Source organism: Vulpes vulpes, unplaced genomic scaffold (genome assembly GCF_048418805.1).
Source record: "Vulpes vulpes isolate BD-2025 unplaced genomic scaffold, VulVul3 u000000641, whole genome shotgun sequence".
In the NCBI taxonomy this organism is placed as follows: Eukaryota; Metazoa; Chordata; class Mammalia; order Carnivora; family Canidae; genus Vulpes; species Vulpes vulpes.
In genome coordinates this window covers 176,229-197,577 of record NW_027325782.1, presented here as the reverse complement: position 1 = coordinate 197,577, position 21,349 = coordinate 176,229, and the positions used below count along the sequence as shown (strand labels likewise).

At 42.5% G+C, this 21,349-nt stretch overlaps 1 long non-coding RNA gene across 2 annotated transcripts in view; it reads right to left on the bottom strand.

Annotated features, from left to right (window-relative positions):
• The window catches only part of LOC140597335 (uncharacterized), a 38,778-nt gene extending 18,733 nt beyond the window's left edge, over positions 1-20,045 (bottom strand). The window contains exon 1 of one of the 2 annotated variants that reach the window (XR_011999195.1): positions 19,667-20,045. This is a non-coding gene — a long non-coding RNA (uncharacterized lncRNA). The remainder of the gene's footprint in view (positions 1-19,666) is intronic. The other variant, XR_011999196.1, reaches the window with a different exon arrangement.
• Positions 20,046-21,349: the final 1,304 nt, after the last annotated feature.

Sequence of the window (21,349 nt, the reverse complement as noted above, 5' to 3'; positions counted from 1 at the left end):
TTCCAATTCTCTGCCAAAACAGACTTCAAATTCTTAATCCCTTGTCCAAAAAAATTGGACCAACTATTGATGTTTTCCACCAAGCAAGCCACATAGCCACAAATGTTTCTCATTTACTCCAATCCTGGGACATACAGCTCAAACAAGAAATTTCCTGAATACCCCAAATTTCAGATACAATTTGGAATGTAAGTGATTCATAATGTTAAGCAGGAAACATTATGGTCTTCTCCTACCAGCTCGATGTTTCTGGAATGCAACCCTCAGGAGATTATTCCACCGAATCAGAAGGCTGACATCACTGTCAGCCTTGTGACCCATTATAGCTGGGTCCTCTGCTCCCAGCTCAGATGTGATTCTGAACCCTGAACAGTCTGCTACTCCAGCTAGCATTCAAGGAAAACAGACGTTCCGCCAAGGGAGCGACAAAGATCCATACTGTGCTCTGTGGCAAGGAACACAGAGTGCACTCGATCCCACTCTAAGGAAAAGCCAAGATAATGTTAAAAGGAATTAAAGACACTGTCATCACTTGTGCACCAAAAGGCTCTCACACTGGCCTCTGAACAGATTCTAATTAATTTGAATATGAAACTTCACAGATCTTCTAGTTTATGAATCCTCTTCCAGTCCCACCCCCACTTCACCTCCTCTTAAATCGAACAATAATTTCTGAGAGTATCAAAGTTGCCAACAGTCATCTTCTGTAGATTCCTACTCTATTTCAAGGAAGGAAGCGCACCTGACATAGCAGAAGACAGGTACGACACTGAATGACCGAATGACCGGGAGAACTGTGTGAGTCTTTGCAACACCGGCTACTAAACAAGAGAGACGTGCAGGTGGTTCCCTTATAAAGAAATACATAAGTAGGGCCTAGAGGAGTGATGTGGGTAAAAGGTAGATATAAAAACTTACCGACATAGTATTCCATTACCTAAAGGGATCATTGCAAGCAAAATATACAGTTAAAGGGAACTCAAAGCTGAGCAGCCAATCCTTTGGGAGTCTGGGCAAACGTAGAGTGTTATCGATGATACAGACATAACCACCAATAGGAAGAAAGGTCACAAACAAAAGGCAGCTGAGCAAAGGTAAGAGTTACTATTTAAGCATAAGGAAAAAATGTAGTTTAAACAGAATAACATTCTCTAAAACACAGAATAAAGAAAGAACACAAAACAGTGGGTTTGCCTAAAGTAAATTCCATGAGTCTACATGTAGGCTTTTTGATATCAGTAACATTCACAAGGAGACACTTGAACTGAGTTTGTAAATTAAAATTGTGAGGTCATGCTGGAGGTGCTGGAAGAGGACTGCATCAGGAAGCCATAAAAAATACAAAATGCTTGGAAAAAATTAATGTATGCACATTTAAAAATATCAGTTGAAATTTGTGGTTGGATCAACGTATATCCTGAATAACCTAAAAAGTGGCTTGAATATCTCCAGCTGCCAAAAAGATTCTATTTTCCAGCCCAATCTAGCCTTTTGTAAGAGGCATCTCTCATTTATCCAGACAAAAAAAAGACAGTAATTACATTGGTTATCCAATGCTTATCTGTATGGAGAAAATATGGTTAGCTAATAACATCAGGAAATGGAATATTCTAGATGACTATCCTTTCTGGTTACTTTAAAACCTAATTCTGTGCATTTTCCCTCTTCTGACTGTGGACTTTACACTCAGAATGGAGTGAAATCAGCATAACTCTCAGCAAATTATTAAATTTACAGTCTTTCGGATCACAGTAAATGACATGATGTACAATGAAGCTTCTAGAACAATAAACATGGTAAATTCTTTGTTTTTAAAGATTATTAATTTATTTATTAGAGAGAGAGAGAGAGAGTGAGAGAGGCAGACGGAGAAGCAGGCTCCATGCAGGGAGTTTGACATGGGTCTTGATCCCGGGTCCCCAGGATCACGCCCTGGGCAGAAAGCAGTGCTAAACCGCTAAGCCACTGGGCCTGCCCGCACATGGTAAATTCTTAAAAAAATATTAGTTTCCTTATTCTTTCCCTTCTCTCTTACTTCTGCCAACCATAGCTTTGCTTTTTTTTTGCAGCTTAGGTACCAGGAGCTGTGCTTTCACATGCAATCAACCAATTTCCCAGTGAATTGCAATGTTTCTTCATTCTGTTAACCATCTGATAAAGGAGTTTTAATTAGAGGACTCCTCTAAAAACTTATTGCTTAACTTTTTCTCATCTTGGCGGAATTTCTGCTGAGGAATCAGCTATGTTCAACTCACAGTTTCTGTCAGAGCCCAATGTAATGTGCAGCACTAGGCAAGGATACAGGGATATGGAATTCAATAAAATACGGTTCCTACTGAGGATGGTTAATTTTATGTATTAACTTGACTGGGCCACAGGATCACCAGATAGTTGTTCAAACATCATTCTGGGTGTTTCTGTGAGGGTGTTCTGGCATGCGATTAACATTTAAATAGATGGACTTGACTAATGCAAATTGTCCTCCAGTGTGGGTGAGCCTCATCCTATCAGTTGAAGACCTGAACAGAACAACAGGGTGATCCTCCTCCACATAAGAGGATTCTCCTGCTTGATGATCTTCAAACTAGAATATCTGCTCTTCCAGCCTAACGGTGTGTAAAGTGGGACACTGCTTCTTCTACGTCAGCCTGTGGCCTCTAGATTCAAAGTGGGACACTTGTTCTGCATATTCTGGACTTGGTCAGCCTCCATAACCACGTGAGCCAATTCCCTGGAATGAATCTTTCGATAGATAGAGATATATATAAATAGATAGACAGAAAGACAGATATCTAGATCCTATCAGTTCTATTTCTCTGGGAAACACTGGCTAATACACTATCCTCGAGAAGCTCAAAATCTAGTCATGAGGATATACCCAAATAAAATTTCTCCATGAAGCCTTTCCCAAGTAATAACACAGAATATTGCACTATGAGCCAAATAAACCATCAAGTAAAGAAACTATCAATAAATGTTCACTGAATGAATCAAAAGTACTTGAAAACAAGATCTGCCAAGGACATTATCAGAGCATGTAATTCATTCCCTCAAGAATTCTCATAAAGAGAATGATCTGGTGTCAATTTACAACTAGATTTAACCCTTTTCTGCATATGCTGAATACATGAGATTTCTCTGCTTTATGAGTTAGTTACTGTTATTTGAAGCAGGTCATTGGGAATAAATTTAAAACAGGGAGTGCAGTTATAAATTGGTTCATTCCTCTCACAGTACATAGTACAAATAAGAAGCAAATAAGCTTCCATGAATGGCAGCCAAGTTTTTCTGCTCCTGAGATGGTGCCTCATGAACAAAGCGAAGCCAGTTGGAGTGTCGAGGGTTGGTAGCATCCAAAATGTATAGTACTTCTCCCTTACTCCCACGAACCTGAAACATAAAAAGCTGCTGAGTTTGGACATGAAGTTAGTATTAGTCATACTAAACATATCAAGAGTAGGATATGATATTTTCTCATAAGGATACACATTTCTTATTGACAGATGTTGAATAGATGCTGGATTAACATCCATTCTCCCCCTTAAACATACGTACAAATAGAACCTACTATTTTATTTGGCAGATGTCTAGACGACTCACAATTGCAGCAACTCTCAGAGTTGATAGCTCTTTTCTGGTTCAAATTATTTGTTAGTTGGTATATTTTAATAGACGTGTTGCAACTGCAACCACCCAGGGGACAACCATAATTGCAACCTGTCCCCCTTTTCCCACTGAAAAGGGGATACTGCTTGGTTCCCACTTGAGGGGGGCAGAGCTGGAGCAATCCTTTCAATTTCACTCTCCACCTGTTTCCTGAATCTTTTCCATATGAGGAGAACTTGCCAATGAAACCAGTAGAATCTGACATCCACTGAGCCACATTTTCACATTTCTAAATAGTAGATAAATAAAATAGGTTCCATTTTGTCTTTTCATGGCCTGCTCATGGCTTGTTGAGGTCAGTGCGCCCTCTGTCTTTTGTTTCATGCCATAAGGCTTCCTGGTCAGACCCACTCAACATTCAGTTGGAGGGAGAGAGGTAACTGCCAAAGGAGTGGGTAGCTCATTTTACATTCTGGAAACCAAGTTGCTTCAACTCAAGCTTCTCCAAGGCCCCCACGCTGTAGGTTATCAGGCGGTGCTCAGTTTAATAATGGAAAAATCAATCTCCATCCAACTCACTGTGTGTTTAAATTCCATTGGAATCCAGGGGAGGAGGAAAGGAGTGAGTGATCAGCACTTCAGATCTCTAATACCAAGTAACACAAATATAAGAATATAAATTCACCTTTGCAGACTTGGGGTGGGGATAAACAAATTCTACATCTCCAAAACTTCATTTAATAAAATAAAGCACCACGAGCCTAATAATGTCTGAATTTCCCAATGATCCATTTGGACAATCATGCATTCACTGGACATAATTCACTGAGTCCCTACCATGTGCCAGGTACAACTTAAGGCACTATGAATCTTTCAGTGAACAAGACAGCTGGAACTGGACATCGTTGCAGCACTTAAGAACAAACAAGCATAGGATATCACTTCAGGGAAAGGTAAGAGCTGTGAAGACAACTCAAGCAGAGCAGAAGGAGGCAGAGTGAGGGGAGCTGAGCAATCTCAGAAGAGATGATACAGCCTCTCTGACCTGAGAGGAGCTCTAAAGAAGGTAGGGACTGGCCAGTGGCCAGTGGAGGGCTGGAGACAGAGTGCTCCTACCCAGAGAGAACAGCACATAGAAGGCAATTAGAAAGGCCCCGGGAGTGGCACAGAAGCAACCAAGAAAATGAGGGGCAGGGACATCAAACAAACTGCACAGGTCCAGCCACATACTGATGTACAGACTAGGAAGCCATCTGCAGAGGTCAAGTTACCTCCAAAAGACTGTTACATCAAAACATCTGCTACATGAGCTCCAAACACTGATATGTCAAGATTTTAGCATATATTGTCCAGAAAAAATGCAGTTTTCCTGTTCTGTCTTTATACCATTCACTGCCATGTGTCTCAAACAATTCCTGTTTTCTTAAATGCCAAAGGATCCTCAATAATCATTTAAAAATCTTGCTGACAAAATGCGAGACCTCCATGAGAAGCAGAAATTTAATTTTTGATATTGTAACTGCTAAAAGAAGAACTCAGGACTATAAACACCTACTATTTATATCTCATATGTTTAGGTGAGAAGCCATGGGAATTTGTAACTTCTCACTAGGAAAGCTCATACTGAGATCTCCTTTGGGAGGCACTTGAAAACTGTGCTATGTTGCTGCTTACCCCTCACTGCCCATTGGGTAACGTCAGAAGTGTCCAGAAAGACTGCTGGGATACATAGAAAGAACTCTCCATGCCCCTCCTCAAAGAGGACATCAACTCACTGTTCTTTAAGGACAGTGAATAAATCATTAAATAAGTCACGTTAGATAATTGGGTATGAAGTCTCCTTTCCCGGTTCCTCTGTAGCTACAGTAACAAAACTGTTTACCTTGACAAAGAGCTAAATGAAGCAGAATGAGCAGCAATGCCATTAGATTCTTGAAACAAAAATTTTCTTAGAATCAGATTTTAAAATCTGCGACTGTTTTGCAGAAGGGAGACTGAAGCAGTGGAAGGAACACCCTAAGGCACGGTCCCCAGTCTTTAAAGGGAAATGATGGGGAGAGGAGCAGAGGCAAGGCTGGTGATAAATAAGCTACACATTAAAATCCTGGGAAGAGGCATGCCTGGGTGGCGCAGCGGTTTGGCGCCTGCCTTTGGCCCAGGGCGCGATCCTGCAGACCCGGGATCGAATCCCACATCAGGCTCCCGGTGCATGGAGCCTGCTTCTCCCTCTGCCTATGTCTCTGCCTCTCTCTCTATCTCTGTGACTATAATAAATAAATAAAAATTAAAAAAAAAAATCCTGGGAAGACAATGGCCTCCTTTGTAGTTTCTAGGACCTTGGGGTGGGCAGATCAAATGCCTCAGGTGTAGAACATGCTCTCTCCCCTTCCACCCCTACCCCAAGGTAACCCCTAGACTCATTATAATGTATTTGCATAATGGGTACAACACTCTATCCCCCCCCCCCACGGAGAAGGCTGCCAAACCTCAGAGGGTCAAACTCTTACTCCCAACTTGTGGGAGGAGTTTCCCAAATGACTGGAGGCAGCCTCCATTAAGAGACCACCTCACTGCAGATCACAGCTCCTCCCAGCCCAGAGAGGCCCAGTAATACCCAATTCCAGAACAACCTAGGAGCCGGTTCCACCTCTCAGAACCTGCCTATTCTTCCACCTTGAAAGTGCACTTTTTTTGCTTTAACGAACCGCTTTGCATTTACTACATTCTTTCTGGCTATCTTTATTGGAGTGCAGATCCCCACATAAATCTTCTGGGGAATCCAAGGACTGAGACCTCCATTTACACAAACAGACACTCTCTTCCAGAACACCATTACTGTTGGAATCCACACAATCCAACTTTTTTTTTTATGTAGGGAAACCCCAATGGCTCTGTCAGGGACATATCTCCGTTGGAGAGGACAGCACTACTCACAGAAACTACCTCTGAGTCATACATTGGCTGCCCAGTAGGAAGTACAATATACATCAGATGTGTCTGACATTTGGAATTCTTTCTTCAAAGATGTGAAATGTAACAAAGATTTCTCTGTGACTTATTAGAGTAAGGACACTCGGCCAGGGGCATCGTTGGCTCTTTGTATATTTCAGCTTTTTCCCAGGCCCTTTGCCTCCAACCAGGTCCAAGTATTCAGTATTAGTGACTTATTTCCGGTCCATTAGATGTATTCACTCTGGTTGTCTGTAACCATCTCACACCACATCACAGCTTAGGAGACAAGCACCATTTAATTTTATATTAAACTTCTGATGAAACCTGTCCCTTTCAATACATCCATTTTACATATCGATTCAGGATTACTTATATTCTCATAGCAACAAGATCATAGACAGCAGTGTACTGTAGAGTTGCTTACATATTCATAGCTGAGATACTTCTTTTTGTTCATTAACAGAACCACTATTTATTTTATTCAAAACACCCTGAACCAAATGACTTCTGAGTTCCTCTCTGCAGGCTACCTGTTCCCTCCAACTCTGAAGTGCCTTGTTCCCCTTCCCAGTCTTAACACTTCCCTGAAGCTGTAAGATCATCTGCTCATGTGATTTGTATCTTCCCACCCTACCCACAGCATTCCCCTCTTGAAATATCTAAGAGACATTCAAAGATAATCTAAGCCATCCTTCCTCTCTCCAGACAAACCAAATAAAAACTCTCCAGACAGATGGCTACTATTAAAGTCTCCATTTATCTATTTTTAATTTGATACCAAACCCTGAGGTAATAAATTGAACATTTTTAAAGTCTAAGGAATAAGGAAGATATTCCTCTTAGTATCATTTTCCTGCATCTAACTAACCTTTGCAGCCAAAATATAATTTTTTCCTGTCAAAACTTGTCTTCCAAATAGCATCATCTTTTATTTGAATTTTCATGAAGATGAAGTGTATTGGTTACTGTCCTACTGAAGATCATCTCCCACATGTCTGGGGGCCTGTAATGAGTGAATATTCTCATCTTGCAGTAAAAACCATCTCGATCCCAAACCCTGTTTGATTTGCACAGACCTCCTAAGCCAGTTACATAAAAAAAAAATGTAGCTAAGGTGGGGAAGGAAAAGAAAAGAAAAAGAAGCTAGTTTTAAGCACTAATATTTAAGGTAGGGGTATCTTTGGAGAATCAGATGGCACCATATGTTTATATTAAATTACAGGCATTTTTTCCTTTGTTTTTAACTGAAGTTAGGCCAGATGCTCTGCCTTCAGTGTCCAATTAAACAGATCTCAGGATATCCTTAGAAGCACAAAGAAAAAAAAAGTCTGCTCATGTAATCAATTCTGACAGCACACCGTTCTCAGATTTAAACCCAAGAGAGACACATTTTTAGAAATCAACAAAGATCGTCACTAGGACAGTAGAGATTTACAATTTTTCAGCAAAGGGCACAGGGCTTTTTCTATTGATTTCTCAAAGGATTCTTTTTTTTTAATAATAAATTTATTTTTTATTGGTGTTGAATTTGCCAACATACAAAATAACACCCAGTGCTCATCCCGTCAAGTGCCCCCCTCAGTGCCCGTCACCCAATCACCCCCACCCCCTCGCTCCTCCCCTTTTACCACCCCTAGTGATTTTTCAAAGGATTCTGTTAAAAATTCTTGCTGTTTTGGGCTTATACACACGTATACACATATCACCGAGGCCTACCTGTTTATATCTTCTCCAGGGGTATTATCCAATAACCCCGACCCATGGAATCCCCTATCTCCAGAGTGAAAAGCAGATAGAAAACACATATTTTTACAGATCGCAGTCTCTTTAACTGAACAGCATTCAGAATACAGTACACAGGAAGTTAAATAACTTAAAAGGGTTGATGTGAAAAATTAAGTCAGTTTTTCATTACAAGTAATTAGTGCCCTAAATATGTGTAGCTGAAGAATGTCAGAAAAGTATTCTGGGCAAGATGGTGGAAGAGTAGGGTTCCCAAGTCACCTCTCCCCACCAAATTACCAAGATAACCTTCAAATAATCCTCAAAATCTACCAATTTGGCCTGAGATTTAAAGAGAGAACAGCTGGAACGCTACAGTGAGAAGACTTCATGCATCTATCAAGGTAGGAGGACGGGGAAAAAGAAATAAAGAAACAAAAAGCATCCAAGGGGAAGGGGCCCCATGTGGAGCCGGCTAAGGCTGGGGACGGTGTCCCCAGGACAGGAAAGCTCCGTCCCGGAGAAGCAGGAGCTTCACCAATCTTCCCAGATGGAAAGGGGCTCACAGGAAGTTGGAGCAGGACCCAGGAGGGTGGGGATGCCCTCAGGCTCCCAGAGGCACTAACAGACACCTGCACCCCGGGGACAGCACGCCACACCCCAGAGCCGAGCTGCCTAAAGGGCTGCAGTGCACTTGGCTAGACCGGGGAGTAGCTCGGAGGGGCTCCGGCTGCGGCTCCGCGTGAAGGGGGTTGCGTGGCAGGAGCAGGATTCCAACAGCACAGGCCTGGGAGCCCAGGGCGCCGGGGACACAGCCCAGTATCTGGCCTCCTTCGCTGACAGGTAGAAGCCGCGAGGGCCAAGGACAACAAGGAGGCTCCTGCCACAAGCTGAGCAGATGAGTGCCCCCGCCCCGGAGTCTCCAGGCCCCTGCAGACTGAGAGCTCCCGAGTTACTGCGGGAGCTGACTGTAGGGCTGGAGAGCTGGCTGCCACTACTCTGGTTGCTCCTCCTGGGGCCTCAAGGGGTAAACAACCCCCACTGAGCCTCACAGTGGCCTCACCTGATAAACAGTTTAAACATCTTTCACTGAGCCTTGCAGCAGGCAGGGGACTGAGCAGTTCCCCCAAGTGCTAACACCTGAAAATCAGCACAGCAGGCCCTTCCCCCAGGAGACCAGCTAGGGGGACAGGGGAAAAACAAATTATTCACCAAGCAGCACTGGAAAGTTCCAGGGGGGGTCGAGGGATTTACAGTACACAGAATCAGAGGGTACTCCCCCTTGTTTTTTTTGTTTTTTGATTTGTTTCTGACCCCCCACCCGTTTTTTTCTTTTCTTTTTTTCTCTTTTATTTTATTCTCTTTCTCTTTCTTCTCTTCTCTTCTCTTCTCTTCTCTTCTCTTCTCTTTTCTTTTCTTTTGCAAGAGAAACACAAGCAAAAATGAACTATTGGGACTTGATCAAGATAAGAAGCTTTTGCACAGCAAAGGATACAGTCAACAAAAGTAAAAGACAACCTACAGAATGGGAGAAGGTATTTGCAAATGACGTCTCAGATAAAGGGCTAGTTTCCAAGATCTATAAAGAACTATTAAACCCAACAGCAAAGAAACAAACAATCCAATCAGGAAATGGGCAAAAGACATGAACAGAAATCTCACAGAAGAAGACATAGACATGGCCAACACGCACATGAGAAAATGCTCTGCATCACTTGCCATCATGGAAATACAAATCAAAACCACAATGAGATACCACCTCACACCAGTGAGAATGGGGAAATTAACGCAGCAGGAAGCCACAAATGTTGGAGAGGATGCGGAGAAAGGGGAACCCACCTGCACTGTTAGTGGGAATATGAACTGCAGATAGGGGATTCCAGGGTGCAGCCACTCTGGAAAACTGTGTGGAGGTTCCTCAGAGTTAAAAATATATCTGCCCTAGACCCAGCAATTGCACTGCTGGGGATTTACCCCAAAGATACAGATGCAATGAAACGCCGGGACACCTGCACCCTGATGTTTCTAGCAGCAATGTCCACAATAGCCAAACTGTGGATGGAGCCTCAGTGTCCATTGAAAGATGAATGGATAAAGAAGATGTGGTCTATGTATACAATGGAATGTTACTCAGCCATTAGAAACGACAAATACCCACCATTTGCTTCGACGTGGATGGAACTGGAGGGTATTATGCTGAGTGAGATTAGTCAATCAGAGAAGAACAAACATTATATGGTCTCATTCATTTGGGGAATATAAAAAATAGTGAAAGGGAATAAAGGGAAAAGGAGAAAAATAATTGGGAAATATCTGAAAGGGAGACAGAACATGAGAGACTCCTAACTCTGGGAAACGAACTAGGGGTGGTGGAAGGGGTAGTGGGCGGGGGGTAGGGGTGACTGAGTGACAGGCACTGAGGTGGGCTCTTGACGGGGTGAGCAGTGGGTGTTATTCTATATGTTGGCAAATTAAACACCAATAAAAAATAGATACATGAAAATAAAAAAGCCACAAAATGTAAAGTAGAATAAATAAATAAATAAGTATTTTTTAAAAATTTAAGGAAATGAGACATATAATGTGACAGCATAGAGTCTCAGACAAGCCTTATGCCTAATACAGTCTTTAATACATGATAGATATTACTTTTCAGTTAATCAAACATTATTAAATGGAGTATACCTTCAAAAGTGATTTCTTGTAAAAATAAAAATTATTCAAGAGGCTTGTACAGAACAACTAGATGTTAGCCACTGCTGCTTCTTAGGCTCCTGTTTTAAAAGCACTAATATCTGTACAGAAACACTTAAAGGAATAAAATGGTCTTTTCAATGCTTGTTTTCTCTCAATTTAGTACTGAAAAACCATTAAGACTCCCTAGACTAATAATAACTACACTATATATGATGTAATTTTCTGAATAATGTATAAAAATAAAGAGCTGAATATTTAGTTGAGAAAAATAAATATAAGAACATATCTTGTTTTCCCATTACTATCAAAAACTTAATTTTTTTTGCAGAAATAAGTTATAGATTTGGGGGACCTTTTTTCAAAATATCAAAGATAAAACTCACAACAAATGTGAGAAAATAAATAACTATAATGAAAACAATTGCAATATTTCACAATAATCATAATTCTAAATCGCAGAATGGTTTTTAGTACTAGATAACATAATACTTTAACACTCTGATACAGATTTGGAAACTAAAGTTGGTCTGTTATAGCTCCTACCGAAGGGGCTCAATTGAGGAAATTCTCTAAGTATGCTGAAGCTTGGGCCTCCAGGAGGGCTATGCACCAGGTTTTTGAGCAGTAATATTTGGGGAGATTTGCAGGATGCTTCAGACAAGTAGATTAAAAAGTTGCAGGACCTGAGTAATCCACAAAACACAACATATTCCCAAGTTTTGAAGATTACTATTAAAGTGTCATCCCTTTTTCTTTCTGTCCAGTGCTTTTTTCCATAAGTCATGTGAATTAATCACTTTAAAACCAGAATTACAAAAATTATACTAATTATTTGTCTGGAAAGGGATGGTTAAACACCTATACGGAAATCTGCTAAAATGATCTGTAGGAAAACCACAAAAATAACTCACAAAAATAAATATAACATTAGATATTTTTCCTGCCCTTCAATCCTAATTTTACAGTTTGAGTTACACTGTTTGAATGATTTGACCTGCATCCACTACTCATATATTTGGAAAGTAGTTAAAGAAGAAAACTATTGAATCTGAGAATCTGACACTCTGCTCTCCTTGTGAGAATCAAGAATGCTTAGTGCTGGGGCACCTGGTGGCTTAGCCGGTTAAGCATCTGCCTCTGGCTCAAGTCATGATCTCAGGGTCCTGGGATAGAGCAAGGAACCATGGGCATCAGGCTCCCTGCTCAGGGGAGAGTCAGCTTCTCCCTCCTCCTTCTGCAGCTCCCCCTGCTTGTATTCTTTTGTTTGTGTGCATGCTCTCTCTCTTGCTCTCTCAAATAAGCCTAAAAAAAGAATGCTTAGAGCAGAGATTTTTTTATTCATAATTTTTTTTTATTGGTGTTCAATTTGCCAACATATAGAATAACACCCAGGGCTCATCCTTTCAAGTGCCCTCCTGAGTGTCTGTCACCCAGTCACCTTCAACCCCCGCCCACCTTCCCTTCCACCACCCCTAGTTCTTTTCCCTGAGTTAGGAGACCTGAAAGAGATTTTTAAGCTCACTAATGAATGTCTCTGCTTTGATTCCCTACCCTCTCTCACTTTAAAGCTGAGGGTTATTAATTTGGGCCAATTCCAATGCTGGGGACAGCACTGGGAGGTCTGAGCTCCCCTTCCACTTCCTTTTCCAGTACCTCACAGAATTCACAAATGGTTCTGTTCAAATCATTAATTAACATTCATGTAAAAAATAAGGACTCTTAAAATCTATAAAATCACCATTCATTTGTTCTAATTCCCACTTGCCAGAATAAAGCAATGACTGTCTGTGATTATATTTAAGGTGCTGATGATTCTCAAGATAAAGATAAAAGAGTAAACTACTGAAATTCATTCTAGGAGAGAGAAGAAAATATACATTATTTCCTTTAAATTTCGTAAGAACCCTACAAAGTAAATGCTATCCCCATTTTACAGAGGAGGCAAATGAAGCACCTAAGGTCATAATCTTTGAAAGAGATAGCTCCAGGGTTTGAAGCTAAGATTTGTCCTATCTGGGGCCCTTACACAGTATTCATCAGTAGAAATCAATATGAAAGAGTTTGGAACAATGGCTTCTAACCAAGTAGTATGTACGTAATAGTATGTCCTTGGGGGCATTTGGAAATGTGGGTCAGTATGATGGGGGCACTCTGGCAATTAGTGTCTGGGGCCTTGGGATGTTAAATATCCTGCAATGTGTTGTACAGTGTCTCAAAACAACATAAAAAAGCCACCATCGAACTCCAATAGCATCCCTCACCTTTTCTTTTTGAGAGGGGGAGAGAGAGAAGCTGGGGAGGGAAAAAAGTGAGAGGGAGAGAGAGAGAATCTTAAGCAGGGTCCATGCCCAGGATGGAGTCCAAGGTGGGGCTTGATCTCACAACCCTCAGGTCATGACCAGAGCCAAAATCAAGAGCTGGACACTTAACCAACTAGACCACCTAGGTACCCCCACAGCATCCCCTTTGAGGAGTACTGCTTTAGATAAAGAAAAGATGACTACACTATAATAGGCTATTAAATGAAGCTGGGGAGATTCGGAGCACCTCCAAGTGATATCCTCAAATAACCTCTACTCCGATATTACAGTGATTAGTTCTCTTGGATCTGGCATGGAAAGGACATGAACGCTCTGCCTGAAGTTATCTAGTATTTCCAAGTTTTCTCCAGCTATGAAAACATCTGAGAAGCTAACTGGGACCCGATACAAATTAAATGCATAACTGCTTCATGTGGTTTTACATTCACACTTGACTGAGAGTTGAAAGAGATGTGTTCTGTAAATTTCCGTGCACTCACAAACACATGTGTGAAAAATATTCCTTAAAGGAAATCCTACTTATCTCTGAAAGAAAACATAGTCACTGACGTCTATGCTGTAAATATGTAAACTGATTTGTTTTGCAGCTGAGATATGGGAAAGACTGTGCTGGTTTGGCACTTGGGGGCACCTCCAATTGGAGGGACCCCAAACAAGTGTGTTGTGGAGATCTGTAATTTTTCTATGAAAGTGTCTTAAATTTTGTGTTTCCACACTGATGATAATAATAATAATAATAATAATAAAAAGAAGAAGAAGAAGAAGAAGAAGGAGGAGGAGGAGGAGGAGGAGGAGGAGGAGGAGGAGGAGGAGGAGAGAAGAAGGTGAAAGAAGTATACTTTAAAATACTGGGATGACCACCTTGGAATCAAGCACTGTCCTGCAATTTTGGCAGTCAGGTATATATTTGTGTTCACAATCACACTGCAGTTTAGTGGTCGCAGAACAAAGGGAAATCTTGAAAAGAGACCACCTTGATATGCAAATATGCTTTCAGACCAAGGAAAACCCAAAGTTGGTATGCTGTGCTATTGGAATAAAAGCTTCCTGACTGAGCAGACCCAGGGGAAGAAGTCAATCATCATTAAGGCAACTGTAGCAAAGGTGAGCTGACCTCAGCAGACCCTTTACTGGGCAGGCAGGGCCAGATTCACTCTAAAAGGGTGATTTAATAAATGCTGTCAACTTGTATCTGGCTGGGGTTGTACCATTTTAGTTCGTAATTAACTCACAAATTTATTTCGGTATTACAATTGGAAAAATGCTGTAATTATGGCAGCATTATACCAGCTCTTAAGAATTCCACGTTTAACTAACATTAAATAAAAGGAAGCCCGGCACTAGATGGTAGGTATCTGGAACTTCTTGCTGTGTCTACATCGCTTTCTTTTAGGAAATTCCCTCTCCCCCAAAGGCATTTCAGATTGTGGCTTATCCACCCCTTGGATAAACCTATTCTTCTGGACACAGTGATTGGTCCAGAGCTGGCACATGACCCAAGCAGGGCCAGAGTAATTTTGAGAGGACTGACACAAATAACAAGGTATTTCTCTAGTTTCAGAATATTAAGAGCCACCGAAAGTTGCACCAAAAAGGCTTCCAGCCTATAAAGAAAATGTACAGAATAAAGCCAACACAGCATAAGACCAAAAACTGGAAGGGTAGATGGACAGAAGGAAAGAAAGAAGGAAGAAGAGGTGAATGGATAGACTGAAGGAAGGACAAACAGATTAAACAGACATACAGACAAACAGAATCTTGACGGGTATTTGATCAGCTCAATTTCATAACCAAACCAATCTCCAGGCACTTAATCATGTAAGTCAATTTTATATGCATCCAAGTAGGGTTTATGTTACTTATGACCAAATGCTTTCTAATATGCTAGAGATGAATAAGACTGTCTTTAGCAGGGGAACACTACTTAAGTCTGAGAAACACCGGATTTCATGATCCTCTCTAACTCTAAAGTGCAAAAATTCTGTGTGTGTGTGTGTGTGTGTGTGTGTGTGTGTGTGTTTTAATTATTTCATCAGCTTAAGAGATCCGGATCTTTTCTTATACCTCGGTATATGTACAGAGAGCAGAAATAAGGATGGCTATTTTTTATAGTTATCACTAGAGATATGATACTAGAAGAGTATCTTTTCAGTCCCAAGTTTAGTTTTAATAAAATTATTCAGAAAATGTAATTTCCAAAAGGTTGACTTTACAATTCAGAATCAGAGGAAAAGTCTCGAGGAAAACAGAAGCTACCAATGGCACATAACACTTTAAATAGCATGTTCAGTACAAACTACAAACCAGAGAAATAAATAGATATCCTTAAGAGCTTCTTAAAAGGTTTTTAGAATACTTAGCAAAATGACTCTTAAGAACTCAAGTTCTTAACTAATTCAGCACAGTTTTGCAGTGTCAAAACTTAAGCCAAGTGAGTACTTGGCTTTACCTGCCTTAAACATTTGCTTGGCAGTAAGCGTAAATTTCTACCAGTTAGAGAAAATGAATAAAGCACTTACATCGTAAAAAATATATATATAGTTCAAGTTAAGTGGGAATACCAAGTCGGTAAATAAGATTACAGAGCTAAATATCAAATGAATGACTCCTATATTGGAAAGCCTTCCTTCATTTTTTATTCCTAGGTATGTAGCTCACAGGCGCTTTTTACTCAGAGCCTGATATAACAGATATCACCGCGACCACATCAATCAGCTGTAAACACTGGTCAACTGAATCCGCATCTATCCAGCTAAACTAATTTCATAGGAAGTCCTGCAAAGTCAGTAACTAGACTGCATCCTAAATTCAGAAATTAGTCGTTTTGAACCCTCCACGATCAATCAACTCAGTGATTTGTTTAATTGCCCAGTGGTCCTTATGGAAGACTTTCCTCCTAGGAAGAGGCTGTCATCCTACAATCAGCTCTGAGAACAAAGAACACATCTAATTCGACATAACAGTTACAGGTTTAATAAAATATTAGGTTGAAAAATGTTTGGGGGATAAACTAATAAACACCAAACAGTTCTGTGTAGCCTTTTCAACTACAGAAGAAATCTTTCTTGAGCATTCTTAAAATGCAGTAGGAAGTTCAAGCAAAGTCCTAAGTTATTTTGTGTTTCAAACCTTAGGAAACCTTCTCTGTATTCAGATAAGGATGAAGGTACAAATTCTACCTTTGAAACTTAAAAGCCAGTTTCGGATATTTTAAATATTTAGGTGGAATTACTAAAAAGAAAATTTTGTTGCACAACATATTCAAAATACTAAAAACTGCACATCTTGAGGTGAGTACTAAAGAGCAGCTTAAAGCTGGCTATATGAACGCTGTTTATAAACCATACAAAAAGAAAAGGTCATCACCGCATCAGAATTACCACCATAAAATTATTATAAATAAGACCGAAGTCAGACTGAGTCAATAACCATAGAGTTTTATTATCTTCAACACTAGTGACAACTTAATAACATATGCCTCACAAATCATTTATCTGATAATTGGAATTATATTCCTATATATTCACAGAAACAGTATCTTTTGAAAAAGTGGATGGCAATATTTATTTGATATCTATCATCTGATTTTATTTCATTTGAATTTTTATAATACATTTATCTTTTATTGGTGTTAAATTTATTTCATCTGATTTTAATAGAACTATTTTGCAAATAAGAATATTACAGCTTTTAGAGATGAGAAAAATTATGACAGAAACAAAGAAAGAGAGAAGAAAAGAAAAGAAGTGAAAAAAATCCTAGACACAGGACCAGGAATGTGAACTAATTCAGCACAGTTTTGCAGTGTCAAATAAAAAGTCTATCGCTGAAAGCTACACGGAAGTGTAAGACTTCTGTTTCTGGACTTTGATCCAAGCGGTCATAAAAACTTGTCCTCACTTAGTAATTCCTATTTCCATTAAATGCCAAATATTCTGAATATTCTCTTTGCCTCGTACAAAACAAAGCAATAAAAAGTCAACCATGCTACTCCTACAATACTAAATGATGTAAAACATCACCCTCCTTGGCAGAGAAGTTTAGTAAATAATGAAAGGTAACATTATTTTAGTATGATGGCAAGAAGAAGAGCTGTTAAAGTGGCACTGGCACCAGAAGCCTTCATTTGCAAATGCATGAAGATTAGAGCCCTTAGTTCACAGGGTATGTACACAGGCAGGTAGAACAGTGAGGGTGGGATTTTCCATACGTTGTAGTTTGCAAGTCTCAAAATAATTTTTCTGCCTATAGATTATGTTATGAATTCTTCAATTGACACTCAAATTCACATAAAGAGGCTGCGATTCCTTTTTTTTTTCCTTTGAGGCTGCGATTCCTAAAAAGCATCTATGCCCCAAGCTTGTAGCTTTCTTTAAACTAGGTGCTTAGCTCTGTGTTTGAAGATAAGTTATAACAATCAATGTAATATAGCAGCAGAACTCCTTTCAAGGTCAACCAATTTTCACAGGTATTTTTTAAATTTTATTTATTTACTCATGACCGGGGGGGGGGGGGGTGTGCAGAGACACAGGCAGAGGGAGAAGCAGGCTCCATGCAGGGAGCCTGACGTGGGACTCCATTCTAGGTCTCCAGGATCATGCCCTGGGCAGAAGGCAGGCACTGAACTCTGAGCCACCCAGGGATCCCCTTCACAGGTATATAAATAAGAATTTAGGAATGCCAGAAACCTTCATCCTGTTCAGGGACTACTTGTGAGGACAGATCATTCAGTCTGGGGATAGGATAAAAAAGCACGCATGAATGTCAAATGACAACAATTAAATCAAATAAGGTAGAAATATTCCATCAACATGCCTGTTTACAGGCACGGATGCCCAATCTAAGTGAATCCAAATTTATTTTAAATTTAAAAAATGTTAAATGTTTCTACAGAACGATCTGTTTCATGGGGTTCTGAATCACAGACTCATTTTACACTTACAGCGTGTAACAAAAGGGAAAAAAGCAAAGTAATGTGAGCTTCTAGTTAAAAAAACAATCCTAGCTCTAAAGTGAAAATGTCTGCAATAAGTTTTTACCACAACCATATGAATCACGCTGGGTTTAGAAATTTGGAATTTTTATAATCAACAACTGAGTAATCTCTTAAATACCCAGTTAATGCCACCAAATATCAGCCCAAACCAGAACCCCTGACTACACACAAGCTCTTAGATTATATTCTTTAAACTGACAGCTTTTGGTGCTTTTTAACTCTTACAATTAATGGTCTGTGCTACTCTTTAAATATTTTACACTTTCCTTTTCTGACTTTTACTCAACATGAACTCTTACAGATAGTATATAAGAATATATACACACATACGTTTTAATAACCATAGCTTTAAAAAAAGTCTTTTTTTAAAGACTTTACAAGGACGGGGAGTAACGAAACCCTGGAGATCAGAGTTGCCCGAAGAGGTCGGCTCTGTCCCCAAACCCCAACAGGGATGACAGGGACACCAAAGCTTTAGGAGAAACAGCCTTTTGTGAAAAAACAAACAAACAGAAAAACAAGAGCCGCTTCTGAGGTCCCTAAGTAGGACTACACGAAGAGAATGAAGGCAGAGAACCCTATCAGTCCGCTTCCAGGGGAGCACCCCCGCCCCCGGCTGACCCCGACGCCCCCACCCCGCACCCAGCCCCGCGCCCCCAAGGGAAGTGGGAGGGGGGATGCTCGGGAAGTACCTTGTTTGGTCCCCAAAGGGCACCTGCCCTCCGCCGCCGCCGCCCTCCCCAGCGCCGCCCTGGGCGCAGCCAGAGAGTGGAAGGAAGCGCGGAGCCCGGGAGGGACTGCGGGGGCGGAGGCGACCCCACTCACTCCGGGAGGACTCCGGCATGGTGCTGCCTTAGGGCTCCCCGCGCTCTCCCCCGCCGGCTTCCCCGCCCCCCCTGAGGGCCGGCGAGCGGCCTGGGGTGGAGCGGAGCCGCTGCGACCAGGCTGGAAATGGTGCTCCCGGAGGAGCTGCAGGGAAGGGCTCCAACATGGTTTGAGGGGCGCTAAGATTTAGGGGGCCCCGGAGGCTAGAGGGGGGGGAGGCCTCTGAGCGGGGTGTCTGAACAATCTTGCCCTGGGGATGCCAGGGCAGGGGGTGGGGGGCGGGTCGAGGGAGGGGGTCCAGCCTGTGCACTGTTGCATCTAACTTTGTGAGAAAGTTGCATCGAACCCCACGCCTGGCGTCTGGGCTGTACCTGCCGCGGAGTAGAGATCTCTATGGCCCAGCGGGACCAAAGCCCTCCTTGGAAAGCAAAGGGCCTGGGAACAGAGCTCCTTTAAGGGTGAAGGAAGGGGGGAGGTTCAGGAAGGGGGCGAGCTGAGCCCCAGGCCACTCAGCGCCCGGCGCGTCCTCCGGGGGTCCCCTCCTTACCTGGTGGCTTTCCTAACAAAGTAAGAGAAGGTGAAGTCCCGGTGATCACCAGCCACGCTTCCACGGAGGCCTGTTCCCGCTGCAGCTGCCCCCCCACCCCCGCTCCAGGACCCCGCGGCCTCCGGGCAGCTGCCTGGTGCTGCTGTGCCCCCCGCTGGGGGCCCTCCCCCGCGGAGGAGAGCTCTGCCCCCGCCGCTCCCCCTCCGCTGGGCTCCAGGCCCGGGCTGTGGGCGGCGCTGCTCCTGCCCCAGGCCAGCTGCTGGCCGCGCCCCGCCTCTCCGGGCCTCCCCGCTCCCAGGGGTGGCGGGTGGGGCAGGCACAGCGGCTGCGTCCTCCCTGTGTCCCACGGACACCAGGGCTCGCAGTCCCCTGGGGCCCCAGATTCCCAGGCGGCGACGGAGGCAACTGGGAGCTTGCAGGAAGCTCAGTGGCCGCCATTGGGGTGCGCTGGGCGCTGCAAGGGCTGCAGGGGGGCGCGCAGAGGTGATTGGGGGTGGGGGGGGCGCGGAGTGCCTCACTTAAGAGAGGGACTGTCGCGATGAGTGCGCACACCCCCAGGTCCTGAAAGCCAGAGCGAGGGGCAGTTTCCACCAAAAATAAGAAGTGCTGCTACCCTGGGCACTTTGCCCCCACCCTGGGTGAACCACGACCGCCCAGCGCCCTGGGCTTGGGTCTGGAAGGAGCCAAATCAACCTGTCTGGAGCCCAGCCAGCCTGGGTGTGGGCCACAGGTTTGTGGGTCCTGGTGGGTGACCTCCAGCAGAGGCATTCCCCTACGTAGTATGTCCATGATAAGGACAATGTTAACTATGAATTAGGCTTCTTTGCAGCAAACACTCCCTTTGCATGACTCCAAACAGGATGTTCTGGGAAAAGGAGAAGGTAAACTGAAATAATCCTGATGGTTTGGGGATGAAGTCAGGGAACAAGGGCACCTCTGCGCAATCAGGTTAACTTGAGAGCAAAGGCATCACCTGGATGCAGTGCAGAGCAGGCCGGTTAGCCCACGTTTAAATTAATTCGTCATCTATATTTAGGTGGGATTAACACACTTTTAAAATTAGTATGTCATCTGACCGTATCTCAATCATTTATCAAGATGAGATATTGTTTCATTTGTTTCTTCTGACCTAAGATGTGGTCAACAACAAATTTCCGACCTAATTTCCGATGGAACAAATTTGAGTAACAAATTTGAGTAAACAACAAATTTCCGACCTAATTTCCGACCTAATTTCCGATGGAACCTGTCTCAGGGAACAAATATTTTGGGAAGAAAACGATGAAGTCTAGATGTGGGTAAACCAGCTATCTCCTCTGGAGATGGAAGACAGTCACATTTGGCAGGGAATGCTCAGTCAACTGATAGATCAGCCAATTTTTTTTTTTATTCATGATAGTCACAGAGAGAGAGAGAGAGAGAGAGAGAGAGAGAGAGGCAGAGACACAGGCAGAGGGAGAAGCAGGCTCCATGCACCTGGAGCCCGACGTGGGATTCGATCCCGGGTCTCCAGGATCCCTGGGCCAAAGGCAGGCGCTAAACCGCTGGGCACCCAGGGATCCCAGATCAGGCAATTGACAAAGCAGGGAAAGTGCATCTGGTGCGTTATTAAGTATCAAGATGATGAACATAGGTCATAATTAAGCTTGTACTTAACAGCTCATTGACTTGAGTAATAATAAC